Source organism: Belonocnema kinseyi, chromosome 5 (assembly GCF_010883055.1).
Source record: "Belonocnema kinseyi isolate 2016_QV_RU_SX_M_011 chromosome 5, B_treatae_v1, whole genome shotgun sequence".
NCBI lineage: Eukaryota > Metazoa > Arthropoda > Insecta > Hymenoptera > Cynipidae > Belonocnema > Belonocnema kinseyi.
In genome coordinates, this window is record NC_046661.1 from 77,449,828 (window position 1) to 77,467,876 (window position 18,049).

Genomic DNA, 18,049 nt, shown 5'->3' on the forward strand with positions numbered 1-18,049 from the left:
TTTAATCGAACTGTTGAATTTTCTATTAGATCTATACATTTTCAACCAATAATGGAATGTTTTATTTTCAGTTTAAAATTTTCAACCTCGAAAGAACAAATTTTGAAAAAAATAGTTAAATATTCAACTAATAGAATAAATTTTGAACAAACTAGTTCAACATTTAACCAAGTAATTTAGTTTTCAACTAAAAAAGATTTAATGTAAAAAGATGAAATTTTAATAAAAATTTTCATGTTTAAATTTACAACTAAACACGATCAATTTTCAGTCACTATTGAAATGAATAAAGTTTCAATAAAAAAAAAATGGTTAAAGAAAAAAGGATAATTTCCAACAAAATATTTGAATCTTTCACTAATAAAAAAAATTTTTGAACAAAATAGTTCAACTCTTAATCAAAACAGATAAATTTTTAATGAAAAATTTAATAGTTTAATTTTCAAATAAAAAAATTTAATTTTCTGACAAAAATGAAGTAGTTAAATTTTCAATTGGGAAAATTCATATTGAACTAAGAAAAAAAAGAATTTCCAACAAAGTAGTTTAAGATTCAACCAAATAGTATAATTTTTGACCCGAAAAGACGAATTTTGATCCAAACATTTATTAGAAAACTTTAATAAAAAGAATGAACTTTCAACTAACAATAATTGTATTTTTCTATTGGGTTCTTTTAATTTAGTTCAAATTTAAGCGAAAAAATTAGAAAAACAGGATTTTTTTTTAAAGGAGCGAAAAAAGAATTACTTAAGGGCATGTGACGCAGCTAAATGTTCACTAAATGTTTTTTTGAACCTAAGAACTTTTTTTGTAAATAAAATATCGAGCTGAAACTTTGGAAAATGTATTAGAGTACAATAAAGTACGTTTAGGTACTGCATTTTGGTAGGAACTTCACTGAAAATTATTTCATCTTTTTTCTGAACCTCGACATTTTTTGAACGTTCGAACTTTTTTTATACATAAAATATTGGTCTCAAACTTTGAAAAATGAAAAAGCCGAAAGAAAACTACGTTTAAGTACGAACCATGGACATAGGAAACAAGGGACTAGGCATGCCATTGCGGGGGTTATGCAATGAGGGGTTAGGTCCGCCACCTTTCATGCCCCGCGACAAACATGGCAGCGCCCAAATGTTTATGTTTTCATGCACAGTTTGTCGGCAAAAATGCTCGTGCGCATAATCAAATGGCACATCATAAGATGGCGACTCTCCCCACTCATGGAATCCTCCCCCCTCCCATACATTCAACCCCGCTCTCCTAAGTTAGGATGGCATGCCTAGTCTCGTGTTTCCTATGTCCATGATGCGAACCCTCTAGAGCCTCGTCTAGTGGCCGCCAGGGTTCGTATTTTCATGTACAACGTTACCGGCTGATGCCGATGGAATTGATAGTTGAAATATATTTTTTTACATCTTTTATTATTAAAATTTGTACTTAAACGTAGTTTTCTTTCGGCTCTTGCATTTCGCAAAGTTTGAGACCGATATTTTATGTATAAAAAAAGTTCGAACGTTCAAAAAATGTCGAGGTTTAGAAAAAAGATAATATAATTTTCAGTGAAGTCCCTACCAAAATGCAGTACCTAAACGTACTTTATTGTACTCTAATACATTTTCCAAAGTTTAGCTTGATATTTTATTCACAAAAAAAGTTCTTAGGTTCAAAAAAACATTCAGTGAACTGATAAAGTGAGGTCGGTAATATAGGTATTTAGCTGTGTCACATGCCCTTAAAAGAGGAGAAAGATCGGTAGAGGGGCGAGAAGGGGGACAGAGTGTGAATTATGTATTTAGATGCTTACTAGCAGAATAAAATCACAAATTTTCATTATTGCGAGCATTTCAAAAAAAATTTATTAACACATTATATTTTCCATATGTGACGTCACAGTATGCATTAACCCCTCCCCCTTCCCCCTCCCCATGTACGTCTCTAATATAAATTTCTTAAACAAATTATGTTATTTTTGTTTACCAAAGTATTCAATAATTTTGTTGTTGTTGTTAAATCTTGAATAGTGTCGCTTACTGCTCTAATATTTGGAGAAACGAGAAAATATCTGCCTTGGCCCGGAATCGAACCAGGAGTGCCACCATTCATAAGTGGGGTTTCTGGTTCAAATCCGAGCTGAAGCAGATTTTTTCTCGTCTCTTGAACTTCAGAACGATTATGCACCATTCTACTTAATTTATGAATTATTTAATTTGCGAAGGTGACACCAGATAAAAAAATGTGGAAATGGCTTAATTGAAATTTTGATATCTAAAGATGACTATTAATTATGTACAAGTAATGATAATGATCTCTTTATCGGCACAAACCGTGAAACGGTAAAAGTCGACCGAGTGTGTTACGGGCATCCTTTGAGGCGACAAAGACGCAAAGAGCGTTTTTGCCATTCTGCTCTGTGGTTTATTGCCGTAATAATGGCGCGTTAAGATATTTTAAAAGGACTCGCCAAGTCGTAAGTTCCGTCGGTTGGCATTCCTGATGTGATTTTAAGTAAGGCCCGTCTGGACTGGGCCCCATGTACAATTATCCAAACACCTTGCAGCGCTCATTAGCATAATTTCATGGGCTTCTTGCTGCTTAAACCTCACACAATTCCTCTTCGCCAATTGCACTTGCGTGTCCACATGAGGCACAATTCGAGACAATTTTTTTTTATTAATTTTTTTAAATCACATTTGGCAATTTTTAGAAATCTATGGAAAAAAGGTATATTATACATCAAGAGAGAAAAGGGGGACTTTTTCGATAAGTGATGAAAAAATACATGTGTCGCAAAAAGACGACTACCCTTGGGAGCGTCCATGCAGACTAGGATTTTCAAGTCGAAAAGACGAATTTTTTAGAGGACAATTTAATTTTTGACAAAAATCATTCTTTTTTCAACAAAATAGATGAATTTTGTACAAAATAGCTCATTTTTAACCTAAGTAGAATATTTTTCAATAAAATATATGAATTTTTAATTAAGAAGATTCCTTTTCAAGAAAATACATGAATTTTAACCAAATAGAGGAATTTCGACTAAAAAATATAAGTTTTGAATCAAAACTGGAACACTTAGATTTTTAGTTAAAAAAACTAATTTCAAACAGAAAAAGTGAATCGACAGCCAATATAATTTAAGATGAATTAAAAAAAAAAGGTTCATTCCTCAAGCAAATGGATAAATTTTCAACCAAATAATTAAATTTTTAAGCTATAAATGAAATATTTTGATTTTAAGATTAAAAAAAAAAGTTAACAAAAAAGCTGGATTTTTAACAACAACAAAAAATAATTTAATTCTTAAAAAGATGAAATTTCAACATAATGCATGAATTTTCTACCAAATAGTAGAATTTCCAACCTGTGAAGGACAAAATTTTAACCAAAATTGTAATAGCTACAATTTCAGATAAGCAAGTTAATTATCAACTAAAAAATATATGCATTTTCAAAAAAGAATTAAATTTTACAAAAATATATAATTTTAAACCAAATTTTCCATTTCCTACCAAAGTAGTTTAATTTTCAGCTAAAAATATATATTTTTTACAAAAAAGTTATTTTTCAAACGAAATAGTTTAATTGTTTACAAAATTTCTAATTATTTCTAACAAAAATATGGTTTTTCTTGAAAACAGTTGCATTTTCAACCAGAAAATATGAACTTTATACAAAAAAGGTTAATTTCTTTTTTTTTACAAATTCGTTAAACTTAAAACCCATTGTTTGATAAAAAAAGGAATTATCATCGAAAGATGTAATAATTAATATTTCAAGGAAAATATTTATTTCTAAATAAAAAACGGTTGAATTGAAGAAAAAAATAATACCTTTTCTGATGAGAATGTAAAAACAATTTTCAACAAAATATATAAATTTTCAACCACAAACGATAAGTCGTGAACCAAAAACAAAAGAATTCTTTACAAAGTAGTTAAACTTTAAACCAAATAGTAAATAGTTTAAACAAAAAATGAATTTGGAGAAAACAGTTAAATTTTCAAGTAAAAAGTTGATTTTAAGCAACAAAATAATTCAATCTTTAACGCTGTATTGAAATTGTAACCTAACAGTTAGATTTAAAACCTAAAAGAAGATGCAGTTTCTACCAAATAATTTTTCTACTTGTATATTTCCTACTTATAAAGGGGAAATTTTCAATCAAAACTGGAATAGATACAATTTCTGATAAAAAAAATAATTTTGAACCTAAAAATAAACATAATTTCCAAAAATATTAATTTTTAGCAAAAAAGTTCATTTTCAACCAATTAGTATAATTTTGTACCAAATTGTTGAATTTTGAACTGAATTGTTGAATCGACAACCAAAAAAAAAACATATTTTTACAAAGTAATTGAACTTTAATTTAATAGTTGATTTTCCAACCAAAAAGTATAAATTCTCAACGAAATAGATTAATTTTAAACCAAAAATCTTATTTTTAACTAAACAGTTGCATTAACAACCAAAACGTTGAACTTTTAAACTAAAGAGACTTATTTTTAACAAAATAGTTGAATTTTCAATCAAATAATTAAATTTTTTCAAAATAGTCGAATTTGTAACCATATAGTTGAATTTGAAATATACGAAAATGCATTTTAAGATAACTGGTCGTATTTTCAAACAAAAAATATTAAAATTTGACCAAATACAGTTGGCAAACAAAGTTCGTTGCAAAAAAGAAGGATCACTTCTGTACCAAAAAAGAATTGTTAGCAAAAAGGTTTAATCCTGAACAAAAAATTCTTCTTTAATCCTGAACCAAAAAGATGACTTTAGAACCATACTATCTGATTTATGCATCCTTCCATGTGGTTCAATTCTACCCCAAAAGGAATATAAAAATCAAAATCAAAATCGCGCTCGATAATATATTTATCTCGCGCTCCGCGCTCGGTCTTTGCATTACCCTCCACATTTGTGTACAGACCACAACGCGAAATTTTCTACATTGTATGTACAAACCATTATATCAAATTCCTATTACAATTTCTTTTTGTGTGTACCTTGGTTTGGCACTGCTCATTCAGATATTGCAAAATAATGTTCACATTTAATTTTTCCTGATCCTAATAGGACCCTGTTGTAGTTGTTTAATCCTTTTCCCTTTTTTCAAGTATATATATATATATATATATATATATATACACACACAGGGTATCTAAAAAGTCCCGGGATGGTTGGATATTTCCTCAGGTAAAATATTTTTCAAAAAATTGAAGGTCATTCCGAAAATAAATTTCAACGAGGAAATCAATGGTGGCCTTTATTTTGACTTTGAAGTTGACCTTCATGGCTTTTTGAAGGTCAACTTTGTTTTTTGAAATGGAAAGCCCCTTTTTTAAATCTGCAATCGATAGATGCGGAAAATTCTACGTTCAGGTACGTGCCCAAGTCATAAGTCAATTGTAACGGTCAAGGTCAGTTAAAGGTTATTTGAAATTAACAAAGTTTTCCAAGAGGTCAGTGTAATTCCTGAAGTAAATTTCAACGAGAAATTCATTGATGAGCTCTGTATTGATCTTGATGATAATCTTCAAGGTTTTTTCAAGGTGTTTTCCAAGCAGTTTACGTTTACGTTTAGCATTACCCAGAAACAACGACGTGGACGTAGTAAATTCTGTTCCCTTTGGGGTGCTTGATTAGCGTGAATCCCCTTGCCTCTCACGCTTTAGTGAAGATGTTCGAACTGAAAACCTTGAGCTTTTTGACAAAAAGCTATGCGATTGTAAAAATGAATTACAGCATTACGAATCATATCCCTATCAATCAAAGTAGCCTGTTGCAGAATCCGATTCTGCAATTCGTCTAAGCTTTGCGGTTGCGTTGAGTATACTTTGCTCCTTAAATAACCACAAAGAAAATAGTCGAGAGGCGTCAGATCAGGAGATCTAGCAGGCCACTCGATTTCACCCCTTCTTCCAATCCACCTTTGAGGGAACTGAGTATCCAAATATGCTTGAACCTCCCTACCGTAATGAGCCGCTGCTCCGTCCTGCCGGAACCAAATATTTTGAAAATTATCGCCTGTAATCTCCCTTATTCTTGGTACAATTTGGTTTCTGAGAAGCTCTTCATATGCACAGACATTGAGATCGCCATCGATGAAGAAAGGGCCTATCAATGTGTAATTCAAGATACCGGCCCAAAAATTAATCTTTTGTGGATATTGTGTGTGACTCTCCAACATCCAATCAGGATTTGTGTCGGACCAATATCTACAATTTTGCCTGTTAACTTCACCTTTTAAAGTGAAAGTAGATTCATCTGAAAATACTTTTTTGTACAATAAAAGAAGATCTCTATCAATTCTGTCCAGCATAATTTTACAAAATTCAACCCGACGATCAGGATCGTCTTCATTGAGCTGTTGTGCTAGATGAACTTTGTAAGGGTGGAAATTAATGCTTTTTAAATTATTTCGCACTGTCTCAGGAGCAACTTCACGCTCATCACTAGCTCGACGTAAACTAAGGTGTGAGTTTTCAACAAATGCTTGGGCTATGTCCATCTGCATCTCCTCAGATCCTGCAGATTTTGGCCGACCAGTTCTCTGAAGGTCCTTGATAGACCCATGATTCATAAAGCGCCTTACAATTCTTCCCATTGTTGATTTTGAGACAGGATTTAACCCTTCTCCATTAAGAAAAGTGCGATTAAAAAGCAAACGAACTTGATCATAAGATCGAACTCGATCTCCCCAACCACGCATCATTAATACAGATACGCTCTCTCGTTCCGAAATTTTAGCTCGCGCCATAATTATATTTTAGCGAAAGATAGTAAGTATGTACTCCTAATACGTAAATTTAGTTTCGATTCGTAATATTCGTATGGAAAAATGGTGTAGGACTTATAGTATCGCCTTAGGTATTGACTTAGGTATCGAAAAACGGTATATAACTAAATAACTCTTCGGAGAGGAACAGAACTCTCACCAGAACACCTCGAACTTTTAATGAAAAATTTCCTTATGATTTTACAATATTCAAAACGCTGTATATCCTATCCTATCCTATAATATCCTATTCTATGCTATCTGTGGAAAAAAGTACGAAATTTGAAAAAAAAACAATAAACTATAAGGGTTAACTATTTTGCTATTTACTAGCATTAAAAAAATAAATATATATCAGAAAAATACTCGAACGTTTATGATTAAGAAATTAGAAAATTAGACTCTTTAATGAGTTATTTTTCCCACAGATTTAGATCAAAAGAAAACTGCTAGGTTCCTGATTTTGAGCAGATTGCTATATCATTGTCTAAAGAATCCTAAAGGGAATTACCCTCAAATTTAAAAAACACAAAAGACATTTCGTTTTATCGTCCTATCCTATAATATCCAGTTATATCCTCTTATATTCTATCCTATGCTATTCTATCCCATCTTATCCTATAATATCCTATTCTATGATATCGATGGAAAAAAGTACGAAATTTGGAAAAAAAAACTATAAACTATAAGGGTTCACTATTTTTCTATTTAATAACATTAAAAAATAAATATTTATCAGAAAAATACTCCAACTTTCATGATTAAGAAATTTGAAAATTAGACTCTTTACTGAGTTATTTTTTCCCGCAGATTTAGATCAAAAGAAAACTGTTAGTTTCCTGATTATGATCTGATTATTATTTCAGTGTCTAAAAAATCCTTAAGGAGATTCCCTGCGAATTTTAAGAAAAAGCAAAAAATACATTTCGTGTAATCTATCCTATCATATCATTTCATATCCAATCCTATCCTACCCTATCTTATCCTATCTTATTCTATCCTATCGTATCCTATAATATTATATCCTATCGGTGGAAAAAGTACGAAATTCGACCAAGACTTTAAACTATAAGGGTTAACTATTTTGCTACTTAATAACATTCAAAAATTAATATATATCAGGAAAATACTCGAATGCCCATAACTAAGAAGCTCGAAAATTACGACCCTTTACTGAGTTAATTTTTCCGTGAGATCAAGATCATGAAAAAAATGTTAGGTTCCTGATAAGTATCTGATTTTTATCTCATTATCTAAAGGATCCTCAAGGGGATGTCCCTGAAATGAGAAAAAATGTCAGTGCGTGTAACTTTGACTGACACCTGGATCAGTAAAAGGAACTTTCACACTTGCAGATAATTGATTGTTCGAGTTTTCATTAAAAACATGAATTGCCCAATTATCCAAGATCTACATGCATTATGATGTTATATTGTATATATTCGAGCATGCAGCTTTATTAACGCATTTGCTGTCTTCTCTTACATGATATATGTATTTGCATTTCTTGCCTATCTTCTCTGATATAATGAGCAGTTTGCACGACAGTGAAAATCGTTCAATGAGTTATACCTTTTTATATTAAAAGCTTCACTCTACTGCGACCCATTTCTCTATTTATGATCTTCACTATTGATATACTTTACGCTCGTTAATTTCAGTTGAAATGTTTGCCTTTGTGGGGAGCCAGAAAGGAAAATTGATAATTACTGTAATTACCGTTTGATAAAAGTAATAAAAAAGTTACTTTTTCTCATCAACCCTGCTGTAAAATATTTGCAACAAAATACCAAAAACCAAAAACAAATGAAAGACAAATTATTATATTTTTTATTAATTTATAAACACTTATAGGATCCTCATTGATAATTATATTGATTTAATTATTTTACATATATTATTATTTTTAATTAATTAGTTTCCAATGCATGTTGCATTATCCACAATAGGGAGGTTTCGCCTAAAACTTTTGTCTATTATTTGAAAAAACTACGGATTAGATTTTTATATTAAATTGTATTTATTGTTAAGTTTTCTACATTTTTGTACAAGTTGTAAAACAAAATTACTGTTTTAGAAATATTTTACTTTCTTGTAAAGATTTTTTCCGCCATCTTTGGTTTAAAAATCCACCATTTGGTTAAAAGTTTAATCATTTTGTTAAAAATGCAACTATTTTCTCAGACAGTTATCGTTTTTGGTCACCTATTCAACTTCCTGGATGAATGTTAAACTACCTTGATAAAAATCTTTTTTTTTTATGGAGGTGATTCATCTCTTATTTAGTTGAAAATTTTACTATTCCATTTTTAGTAAATTAATCTCCTTGGTTGAAAAATCTTCTTTTAAGAATGAATGTTGAACTATTATTTTAAAACTTCTTTTTCTTACATTTATAATTTTAATTGAAAAATCATCACTTTGGTTGCAATTTTTTTTAAGTTCATTATTTTTCTGCAAATGTAACTATTCTAGTTTTAATTACAAATTTTAACTTTTCGAAAAATGTACATTCAGTTGAAAATGCATATTTTTAGGTAGAAAACTCAAAAATTTTGATATAGACTTATTTTAGTCGAAAATGCAATTTTTGTAAAATGAAGCCATTTTTCTTTCTTAGTTGAAAATGAACATTTTTGTTAAAAATTCAACTTTCTTTCAAATTATTAATGATCTATTTATCAACAGAAAGTGCTAATATTTTTAAAAGATTGTTTTAAAATAGCTAAAAAATTTTTTCTAACTTCAAGATTACTAGAGAACTTGCTGAGTAAAGGCGTTACTATTAGATAAAACTGTTATATCTTATTTAAAAAAATAATTTAAAAATAATGAGAGAAAGTTCAAAAGTTAAGTTTTTAAAATGCTGTTCACCAAAAAAGAGATGGCCTACATTTTTTTATTTTTTGTTTTATTTTGTGGATTAGTGTTTTTCCCAGTGTAGAAATATGAACACGTTTCCCAGGCTCGTTATCGGGCAATTAAGATCTCTTGGAAGAGGTACCTCGATGTCGTATTTGCTTTTCGATGAATGATTTAGCTAAGCGTCGTTTTTCATAGGCTGGAACGCGACGGAACGGAACGAGTTGCGAACGGCAACCTAACAATTTCCACCCCCTTAACCCCCTTAAATGACCACGAGAGTGTGACTTCGAAAGACTATGCTATTGTTTATTTATCGAACTGACCGCGAGGACATAAAAAAGAATTGCGGAGAAAAAAAGTTGTCAGCGTTTCAGTGAATTGTAGCGAAAAAATGTCGATATTCCTTCTCTACAAAAGTTAAATTGATTTCGAGAACTCCCAGTTATTATTTTCATTATTTTCTACTCCAGGATCATATACAAGCTAGAGCTTAGATGACAGGGTCAATTAAATAATATATTGAATTTTATTTAAAGCTACTTTATTATATTTTAAAAGAGGCCATTTGAATTTCCCGCCAAAATTTGTATTTTGATACAAGTGATATGATGTCACTTTCTAGAACCAATGAGTGTATCGTCTTGAATAAATTTGAAATAAAACAAAATCGTGCTAGGCTTTTATAAAGTTACGAAATGCATGTAAATATGTATAAATTCTGTTAATTAAACAAACGTGGAACCATTATGAAAATATATTTAGAAACCAACATGTGTTAATAACAAGTAAGTATTACGAACGTATAACTTCATAATTTTTTGGCAGAGAATTTGGTATTTTCGGTTAAATATTCAACTATCTGATTAAAGTTTTTTTTTCTGGATAAATATTCTTCCATTTTAATCCAAAATTAATTTCCTGGATTGAAACTTGAACTATTTTAGTTGAAAATTCATTCTTCATTTTTTTCAAATCTCGGCTTTTTTAGGTTAAAAATTCAATTATTTCTGTAGAAAATTCATATTTTTGGGTTGAAGATTTAACATGCTTGAAAAAAATTCGTTTTCCGGCTTTAAAAGGCAAAATTTTTTATACATTTTTTTTATGGACTGAAAAATTATTCTTAGATGAAAAATCAACTCTTTCGTTAAAAATTCTTTTTTTGGTTTGAAAATTGATCTTTTCTTGTTGAAGATTCAAATAGTTTGGTAAAAATCAGTTATGTCCAATTTAATTTTTTTAACTGAAAATTAAATTATGCCATTTTTTATGCAAAATTCATATTTTTTATTTTAAAATTCAACTATTTGGTTGACAAATTGCGTATTTTGTTGAAAATTCTTAATTTTCGGTAGGAAACTTAAATATTTGCTTAAAAATTCATTTTATTGGTTGACTCAAACTATTGTGTAAAGAAAATTCATGTATTTTTATTTAAATCATTGTCTTTCGTAGAAAATTCACCTCATTGATTAAAGATTTATCTATTTGGATAAAACTTGGTCTTTTTGTTAGAAATTGAAGCTATTTGGTTAAAAATTCATCTGTTTTATTTGGTTAAAAATTAACTTTTTGACTGAAAATTTACCTATTCAATATGTTCGTTTGAAAATTGATCAGTTTTAGTTAAAATTTCATCTTCCTGGAAATGTTGTTTTTTTGGGCGGAAAAATTTATATTGTTGGTTTAACAATTCAACTATTTGGTTAAAAATCATTTTTTTATAAAAATTCACAATTTTTATTCAAAATTAATTTTTTTTGTCGAAAATGTTAACTATTTTAGTTGAAAGTTCTTTTTTTCAAGTCATCTCTGGGTTAAGGATTCACCTTATTTTCCAGAAAATTCTTATTTTTTGTTGAAAATCTGTCATTTTTGGTAGAAAATTAATCTTATTGGTTGAAAATTCATCTCTTGGTTGAAAATTGAATTATTTTGTTGAAAATTCGTTCTTTTTTAATTGCCACTTAATGTATTCTGTTAAAAATTAATCTTGAGATTATTTTGATATTATTTTCTAAGTACTACAAAAGACGAAAAATCAATGAAGTATATGAACTTTTCACAAAATAGTTAAATTTTTAACCAATAGATGAATTTTGAAGAAAATATTTACATTTCTAACCAAAAACTATTTTTTTAAGTAAATTATGAATCTTCAATCAAAAAAAAAAAAATTTTTAACCAAATAACTAAATTCGCTATCAAGAAGATTAGTTTTCTACCAGAAAAGATTAGTTTTCAAACGAGGAAGACCAATATTCAACAAAGTAATTGAACTATTGACAAAATAGTTACATTTTCAGCCAAAGGGATGATTTTTCAACAAAAATAATTAATCTTCTACCAAACAATGAATTTTCAATAAAGTATTTACATTTTCTACCAAGAACATACATTTTAAATTAAGAAGTTAAAAATTCTACCAAAAAATACGACATGTTTAACCTGAGAAATGTTTTTTCAACTAAAATTATTAATCTTCAACCACCAAAAAAGATTAGTTTTTATACTTTCTATACTTTAAAAAAATGTATGAGTCACGAAAAATAAATAGATAATCTAAATAAATATAAAAGGGCTAAAATTATTTATGAAAAATAATTAATAATAATAAGATGATAAGCTAACATAAAAAATGAAATTCAACCACTTGGGAACCTCCCTAATTCTCAATTCCCGCAAAAATGGCCAGTAAACTCGTAATAATTAGTCACACGACAGTTGACAAAAATTTCACACACACACAGGCATACAACTTGACACATGCCATCCACAGGTGAAGCGATCGTCAATCAGATAGTGTTGCTCGGGTGGGCAGGCACCCACTTTATTTCAGTTTAGCCCGGTTTTAGGATCAGCGTCATCTGCTTCTTCGTACTTACATACACTTTTTAAGTATGGGCCCACAGTGCAGTGGTTCTCAATCTGGCCAGGCAAATTTGAATTGCAAATGAACGGTAATGCATCGCGTCGATAATTTTATGCTAACGCGATGGAAATTTTATTCCGCTGGACAGATTTTGAGATCAACGAGAGATTCCGCTTTTTGTCTTGGCACGAAATCAACGAGGGACTTTGATTTTCACTCAGGGGGCCTCAAGCAAAAAGTAAATAAAGGTCTTTCTCAAATTAAATTTTTTGGCTAATTACGCTATAAATAGAAATCAGATTCTGTCGAATCGAAGTAAAGATATTTTTTGTACATACATTCAATTAATTTTTTAAATACAGTTTAAATTTGTCGCCGATTTTTATGATTGGCTAGATTGTGATGGCACAAGTTTCTATCAATAAGAGTCTATTTAAATGAAATAAAAAAAAATTATTGCGAGTATGGAGATAATAATAATAAGTGAGCACAGAAATCTTTGAAATGTTTTTGAAGTATTTTTGACTTCAGGTACGTTTTGAATTTAAATTCGCCATAAACGTACATAATAATCTAGATCTGATATGCAAATGATTTTTGAAGTTCTTAGTTAACCAACGCCTCCGCCAGATGTCTGCGTCTCGACGTTCCTCGCAAGTAGTATTACTAGCTATACGAAAATCTTATATAGCATCTTCACACTGATTGCACTGGTTCTTCAATCTGTGTAAGAATTTGTTTTCATCCTCAAAGTTAGAAAAAAAAGTAACCAAAGGCAGAAAAACATATTAAAAGAAGTTGAAAAACGATCCAGTCTAACATTCTCAACTTATTTTGACTTATTTTTTCTTTTTTTGTGAACTCTCAGAAAATCTAAAAAGTAACACGGTTTAATTGCTTTGTTAAAAATATTCTTTTTAGGCTGAAAATTCATGATTTTAGTTGAAAATTGTGTCAAAAGTTCAACTTTTTTGTTGAAAATTTGTCTTTATAGTTTGAAAACTAATTATCATGGTAGAAAATTCATAAATTTGGTTGCAAATTCAACTAATTAATAAAAAATTCATTTCTTGTTTACGGATTTATAATTTTAGTTGATCATTTATTTCTTTGTTTGAAATTTTAACAATTTTGTTAAAAATGCGTATATTTTCTTAACAATTCATCTTATTGAAATTGAACCTTTTTGGTTGGAAATTTATATTTTTGGTTGCAAATGTTTATCTTTTTTGTAGAAATGTCAAATTCTTAGTTTAAAATTCATCTTTTAGGTTAAAAATGTAATTACTTTGTTAAAAATTCATCTCATTTGGTTGAACATAACCTTTTTTGGTGGCAATTAATTTTTTTGTTACAAAATTCAACTATTTTGTTAAAAAGTAATTTTCTTTGGTTGATTAATAATTTTGTTAACTAAAAATTACACTATTCTATTTTAAGTTGAAAACTTAACTATATTCTTAAGCATTCACCTTTTTTTGTAGAAAATTGATATTTTGTAGTAGGAAAGTTGAAAATTTTTTGAAATTAGCTATAGAAATTAGTATAATTTTTTGAATTATTCGAAACATCATCTATATGGTTGAAAATTTATTTTTTTGGTTGAAAATTAATCTGTCTTATTTAATGATTCAACTGTTCTTTATTATTTTTTTTTATAATCTTTACTTAAATATTAACTATTATAATTTTTATTAAGAATTCATATTTTATGGCTGTATACAACTGTTTTATTTTAAATAAAAAGATTCCTTATTCGAAATATCAACTATTACATTTTTCATTAAAAATTCACCTTTTGTGTTGAAAATTTTACTATTTCGTTGAAGATTCATTTTGCTCGGCTTGAAAGTTCATTTTTTTTTACTAAAGGAGAGTACCCAAATATGAGATACCAACTCCGTTTGGCGTGATTATCGGAATTCTATGTACTGAATTTAAAAGTAATCTTGGTCATTTTAAAGGAAATTTAGTTTGTCATAAGAAGCTCAAATAAGAAATTTTATTAACAATTTTTTTTATGCTGAAAATACAAAAAATGTAAAAAAGTGCTTTTTCCAAACTCGTCAAACTATTCTCATAATATGAGATACCCCAGGAAATAGCTAATAAAATGCAAATTAAAGTATTATTTTTATTGAAAAGCTTTATTCTATGTTTCCGAAGTATAAATTTACTGCTATTTAAATATATTTAGTTTTTGCAGTAGTCACAAACACTTTTGTAACCTATTTCCCCCGCGCAGCCACAGTGTTATAAAAACTACAGGTATCTCATATTATGAGAACCACACCGTGCAACTATGCACTTACTATGCCTAACCTGTACAATGAAAAACTTCAACACTATCGATATTTTCCTGCTTAGTTATTCAATCCCCATCACTCCAGACAAACTTCACTGCTAAATACATATTTAATAAATAATAAATAGGATTTAAAGAATTCCCTTCCAAGAACTCGACCACCATCGATTTCACAAAAAGTTCGCCTATAACCTTTAGAAGCCCAATGAAAATGGATTGTACCACGAAATTACTCTTTCTTCAAGGGCTACAAGTTAATGATAGAACCAACAGAGTGGGTCTCTTAGTTTAGCTGATACCCCGTTTTCTCACATTACGACAATATCTCATATTCGAGTACTCTCCTCTAAAAATTTAATAACTTTATTTTAGGTTCAAAATTCATCTTATGTTTTTGAAAATAAAACTGTGTTGAGAATTAATATCTCTTGATTGGAAGTTTAACTATTTGGTTGTGAATTGTAAATTTTATATTTAAAATTCATCTAATTTGGTTAAAGTTTATTTATTTAATTGAAAAATCGTTTTTTTTTGTGGAAAATTAATCTTCTTCCTTAATAGTGCAATATTTTTAATCGAAATATTAGGAATTTAAAGAATTATAAATGAAATTAATTCTTTTTATTTGCGTTAGTTTCGTTTAGAAGAATATATTTCCCTATTTTCTTGAAAAATCCCCTCACTTTCCCTGTCAAAATTATTTTTGAAGCTTACATATCACCGACGCCTCCACCAGATGTCCGCGCATCAGTCTTTCTGCTAAGTAGTGTTACTAGCTTTAAAAAAATCAAATTCAGATGATTCAAATTATTTAGATTTGCCATAAACTTGTGTAGTAACCTAGATGCAAACTCTCGTAATAAAAAAAATTGTATTCTCCGTCAGAAAAAGATTTTATCTTCCAAAATACATCACCTATACAAGAAAATAAGGAATATGATGCAAATACCGGTTCCTGTAAAACTTTTAGTTAATGACGCCTTCGCTAGGCGGCCATGCATCGAACCTTCTCATAAGAGATATTTCCTTTCAACAAAATTCTCTTTGGCTCATTTTCTGATCGATTTCAATACTGGAAGCCCTGAAAAATAAAAGGAGGGACCAAAGCACCACTGTTGGATAGCATTTAACCCCGGGAACGTTGGAGGGATTCGAACGTTACCGCTAATAGTTTTGAGAGGGTTAGGGCATCGCGTGCACCAAAGGGAGCATCTCAGATTCTAATCTGACACTTCCGTCGCCGGGGCAATTATTGCCAGGGTGGATATCTATTAATGTCACAGCACTTGGAATATACTCGCCGAGTCATGTGAGTGGCTATTGAGCTCAGAGGTGAGGAAATTGGCCGGGGGCATCAGAGATACGTCATCTGGCTCTTAAACGTTAAATAACCCGAACTTCTGAACAGGTTGACCTGGTAGTATAGCCAGTGGGAAATTATCGAGAGGGATACCAGGGTGGCTTTATATAGTGGCGAACTGGCGATAAGGGCTCAACGGTTACCAATACTCCTTCCAGTCCCTTCTTCATTTCCCCTCCAGTTTCCCTTTTCGGGTTCATTTTACCATCCATTTTTCCCTCCCATTTCCGTTTTTAATTTAAGTTTGCCCCCCCCCCCTCTCTCTCTCTCTAACCCTTACAACTTTACCGTCTATTTTCTCATTTTCTCAATCCCTTATTCTTCCATTTTCAATTTACCATTCTCCTTTCTGTTTATCCCTTCGTTTTTTTTACCCCTTCCCATGTTCTTTTATCTTTCTTTACGTCTCTCTTTGCACATTTCTCTTTAAATTTTCCTTCTTCTTCATTGTATCGAATTTCACCTTCTCAGTTAGAAATTCTACTATTTCGTTAATGATTGATTTCTTTAGTTGAAAATTTTAATTATTATTTTAAAAAGCCAAATTTTTTCTGGGAAATTCAACTGTTTTTTTGAACATTCATTCTTTTGTGAAAAATAAATTTTTTATAATTTCATTATTCTTGGTTGAACATTAACTCTTTTATTGAAAATTTAATTATTTAATTTAAAAGTCATTTTTAAACATTCATCTTTTTGAATATTAAATTCGTCTTTTTTGGCCAAATTTTCATTTTTAATGGTTTAAAATTAGCTTTTTTGTTAAGATTGCAACTATCTACTTAATAAAAATCAATTTTTTGGTTAGAAAATTCAATTATTTTGTTCAAAACTAATTTTTTAACATTCGTATTTTCGAATAAAAAAATCGTCCCTTTGAGATAAAAGTTGATATTTCTTAGTTTAAAGTGAGCTTTGTTGTTAAAAATGTAACCGGCTTCTTAAAAATAAAATAAATGTTTGGTTTGGAAATTCAACTATGGTGTTCAAAAGTCATTTTTTGACATTCGTCTTTTTGAATAAAAATTCGACCCTTTGGGGCAAAATTTCATTTTTCATGGTTTAAAATTAGCTCTATTTTTAGGAATTTAACTATCTTCTGAAAAGAATCTATTTTTTTGTTTAAAAATTCAACTATTTTGTTAAAAACTCATTTTTTAACATTCGTATTTTTGAATAGAAAATTTGTCCCTTTGGGTCAAAAGTTCATATCTTTTGGTATAAAATGAACTTTGTTGTTAAAAATTTAACTGTCTTCATAAAAAAAAATCAATTTTTGATTTGAAAATTCAACTATTTTCTTCAAACTTCATTTTTTTAATTCATCTTTTTGAATAGAAAATACATCCCTTTGGGTCAAAAGTTCATATTGCTTGGTTCAAAATTAGCTTTGCTGTTAAAAATTGAACTGTCTTCTAAAAAAACAATTTGTTGTTTTGAAAATTCAACTATTGAGTGAAAAATGCAAATAGAACGTTTTATTTGAAAATTATTTTTTTAATTTGGTATTTCAAATGTTCGATTGAAAATTCACCTTTCTAAATTAGAAATGAAAATTTGTGTTGAACATTCGTCTTTCCCCGTTTAAGAGTCAACTGTTTTTAAAGACATTCGACTTTTACGCATTAAAAATCATCTTTTGGGTAAAACTTTAACTTTATTATTGAAAATTCAGTTCTCTTAGTTGAGAATTAACTTTTTTGGTGAAAATTTATCTTTTCTGGTTCGAAAGACAACTGTTTTCTAAAACATTTGACTTTGTTGATTTAATATATATATAATTAAAAATTTGTCATAAGGACAACCGCAGGATTTCGCCGGGAGCGGGTGCTAATCTGAAAAATTGCACCCGCTTCC

The 18,049-nt window shown here is 29.4% G+C and overlaps 1 protein-coding gene across 1 annotated transcript in view; it reads left to right on the forward strand.

The window, feature by feature from the left end:
* LOC117173185 overlaps positions 1 to 18,049 on the forward strand; it is a 65,782-nt gene that overhangs the window by 38,210 nt on the left and 9,523 nt on the right. The window lies entirely within an intron of this gene.